The sequence below is a fragment of the Pocillopora damicornis genome, chromosome 5 (genome assembly GCF_964200805.1).
Source record: "Pocillopora damicornis chromosome 5, jaPocDami1.2, whole genome shotgun sequence".
NCBI lineage: Eukaryota > Metazoa > Cnidaria > Anthozoa > Scleractinia > Pocilloporidae > Pocillopora > Pocillopora damicornis.
Genome location: NC_142674.1, coordinates 8,800,619 through 8,804,582, shown reverse-complemented (window position 1 = coordinate 8,804,582; position 3,964 = coordinate 8,800,619). Strand labels below are relative to the sequence as shown.

At 38.1% G+C, this 3,964-nt stretch overlaps 1 protein-coding gene across 1 annotated transcript in view; it reads right to left on the bottom strand.

The window, feature by feature from the left end:
* Positions 1 to 3,508: 3,508 nt before the first annotated feature.
* The window catches only part of LOC113680901 (fibroblast growth factor receptor 3-like), a 41,589-nt gene continuing 41,133 nt past the window's right edge, over positions 3,509 to 3,964 (bottom strand). Inside the window, exon 19 of the mRNA XM_089207598.1 lies at positions 3,509 to 3,964. This exon is cut by the window's right edge and continues 597 nt beyond it. The gene's annotated coding sequence lies outside the window, so the exon portion shown is untranslated.

Here is a 3,964-nt window from a genome sequence, read left to right as displayed (position 1 = left end):
CGCACACTTTTAGGATTCTTTTTCATTGAAATGTTGCGTTCGATTATCATGCGTTCCTGGGATACTCCTTCATTAGAAAGGTGCATTAGTGTTTTGCGCATTTTAGGCCTGGCTTACATTCGATTATTACGTTTATATCTCGCGCACCTCTAAGATTCTCTTCCGTTGGATTGTTACGTAACTATCGCTCAAACCTTTAGGCTTTTCTTTCATTCAATTGTAACGTTGATATCTCGCGCACTTTCAGAACTCTTTTGCATTGGATTATTATTTTAAGATCTGGCACGCTTTTAGGATTCTTTTTTATTGGAATTTTAAGTTAGATTCGCACGCACCTTTAGAATGCTGGTCGTCAAGTTGGTATCTTTCACACCTTTAGGATTCTCCGTGATTTACATGGATGGTTTGTGTCAATTGTCCCATCTCTCCCAGATATTTTACTGTTTCTATCCTTACGGGATTTGCATGCGTTTTATTGAAAAGAAAGTGAGAAAGGAAGTGATTTTCGCTGAAAAAGTGAGACATAATCTTCACGTCCGTCAGTGCTTAATTGTACGTATTTACATGTTTATTTCATTGCTTTTTTTTCTTTTTTCTGGTAATTTCTTAGTTTATACATGTCACTAATTTCTGTTTTGAGGAAATTAATTGAATGCTCTTTAATAAGACATGCCAACTTCACAGAAATTCAACGAAAATAATGAAAATACGGAAAAAGTCATTTTTTCAATTCAAGTCCAGATTGATATATCTGACTCGAGGTCGTGGGAAATTTCATAAAGCACTTGCTCAAGTGGTTAATTAGATCTCTTCTATTATGCAAACCCCGTGGTTAAAAAGCTACACGTTGGGTCTCCGATTGATAATTGATAAAAAAAAATATTGAATAGAGAGAAAATAATATAAATAATAATGATAATAATAATAATAATTATAGAAATAATAAAAAGGTTGCGATTGTCTTTAGCCGGCATAGTATTATGTCCGAGGAAAGATAAATCGGGGAGATATATTCCATAGTGAGTGACCTGTTGTTGTTAACCTGTGACAAAAAACGCTTCCTGCTCAGAACACCAGAACTGGACAATTTTTTTGAAGACGACACCACCATTCTTTGTCCTGGAAATCTTTTGCATACCGTGCAACAGCCAACCTGGCTCGGTTACCTTAGATGCCGTCATCGAAGATTGCTTTCAAACAGTTTCATCAAACTCTCTCACACTGTCGCCATACACCATTAATGTTATTACTTGGTGGCTGTTACTATCTCAGCACTGAGACTCAGTGGTTGAACAATCTAACAATTGGTAAAACCATGACCTATTACTTCCAGATGACCCAGCTAATGCGTGAGATGTCGATTTTCCAGCTACAGCAAACTTCTTAGGATCAAGATTATTAATTATAGGGCGAGAAATTCTAGAAAGGGTGAAACCCTCCATAACTTTAGCTAACTGACAAGTTAATGACACAGGTCTTATATCATTTCCGATTGACATTGGGGGCATCTGCTTAGGAAAGGATCTGACATCTGCGCACTTGAATAACTCCGGTAAATAACGAATTGTACAGATGGGCGACAACAGGAGCAAGCTCGAAGTCAATTGTCAATTGTGGCGCCAGACCATCTGCGCTGGGCACTGTGCCAAGTGCAATTGGCTTTCATGCACAGAAGACGTCTCCCGTTCCCACCAGTCCGGATCTGGACGAAAGGGCTCCAAAACTCGTGTTTTGTCGCGACTCTCCTCCCGCAACAAGCGCCGGAAATTCACAATTTGGAAGACATAGAATGCCCAGCAATCCAGAGGCTGCTACACGAACTAAACGACCGAGCGACTCTGGATACATTGTCAAAGGCTCTCTCCCTGGCTGCTTGAATCGAGGACCACTACACCCACGAACAGTCGTAGGCTGCGATATCTTCATTTTAAATAACCTCGACCTGATCTTCATTTTTCTCGCTGTATTTTAACTTAATTACATTTCTTACTTGCTTGTTGATTCTTTCTGACCCCCGAGGCCATTATATTTCGGCTTGTTCGGTCTATGTCGCGGTTCAGGCACAAAACAAAATCAAATACAAAATCCATAAAACACAAAACAAAACAAACAAACAAAAAACACCCTTAATACGTTTACGTCGCTGTGCTTTTAGTTTCTTGTCACTGATTCATTTTCACTCGACCAGGAGGTCTCGATTTAAGGTGGGAGGAATGTAACGATAGGATTTTAAGTTATCGAGTTTTTATGCTAACACTAAAAAAAAAATATATATATATATATATATAAATGTGGGGGCAGAGTCTACCTTGGCATAAAGTGCTCAATGCTGTGGTAGCAGAGCTGGGGTATATATAAGTGAAGGAATCAAAGAGGACGCATCGATTCTCTGTTACTCTGAGTTTCGCGCCTAAACGCTCGTCTGACGAGCGAAACTCAGAGTAACAGAGAATCGATGCGTCCTCTTTGATTCCTTCACTTATATATATATATAAAATTCAACGTAGAAATTGTGAGATCTTGCTAAGTTCAGCAAAGCGTGAGTGCTACCAGTTCGTATTCAGTCAACTGTAAACAATTATTATTAGATCATAACTGTAATTAGTGTTAAACTGTAACCGTCACCTGTCATGTCCTTTTGTGTAGTTGTTATCTACTAGAGCTTTTCGAAAGTGATTCATCCTGTACAAGGCGAAATTCCTGTCTAACCAATCGTTGTAGTAGATTACGTAATCCTTTAGATAATTCATGGCATTACCTAATCCTTTGTACTTTGGTCTTAAATAGAGCTGGTTTGTAGAGTTTCCTTTGGCCAAAAAGTGCAGTAGAGCTTGCAGAATAAATCTATGTTGGAGCCAACCTTGTTGTTGTTAGTCATTGTCTCAAGGATAGTCAACTTAACAAATAGATTCCAAGTTGCCGTGCATCTGTTCAGTAATAGATCACAGATGACGTCAAATGTGGTAAGAACAAAAAAGTGGCACACGAGGCGCAGCCGAGTGTGTCGCTGATGTTCTTACCACATTTTGACGTCCTCTGTGATCTATTACTGAACAGACGCACGGCAACTTGGAATCTATTTGTTTTATATAATAAAGAATTAAAAAAAAAGTTTTAACGATGACGTCATCTATGCGTCTGTCCTCCAATAGATCACAAGTGAGAACCAATCAGAATGCGTACATAACTGAGCTTATTATATAAAACCGTAGTAGATTCCGGCCTTCCCGCAACCAGCGAGTGCCCCCAGGAAAGCTTTTTCCCAGAGGAAGTTTATAGAGTTGTTCCCGTCCGTCCGTTTATTTTTGTTGGCAAAAAACCTGTTTTCACATTCGTCCGTGGGCGTGAAAAGTTAAGAACGTGGATATGTCAGTCAGTGATATACATGAAAATGCTATTTTATAGATAGGGTCATCGCCTCAGACTGATGACGTCATCCAAAAGATTGATGAGGATACAGAATGGTTTCAATCTAAACTGACTTGGTAATTAATAAATAGTCATAAGATAAGCCTCTAATCTTTTTTATTGTAGATATTAAACAGACAGTTTTACATTATGTTAAATACAACTAATTGTGTTTGGATAGCGTGCAAAATTAAGCGCTCATACGTGCTCTCATTTCGTCCGTTTTTTAAACAAGCATTCCATTTTGCCATAACAAACTGTTTCCGTCCACCACAGTATGAACCCCTCAAATGGCGTTTTTTTTTTCTCATACGAATCGAAAACACTTAAGAAAATTATTAATTTGAATTAACCCACACTCTATTAAAACGATTCTCTCCGTTTATAACAAAAGCATTTCATACTAACAGCAAAACGTTCAATATCAATAACAATGCAATCGCTTGTTTTCAAATAAAGGTAGCTTAAAAGTTAAACAAATCACTAGAAGTGATGCAATATGTAATTTAAAGAGGATACTTCGTTAAGTGATACCTTAGTGCTAGTTAATACCACA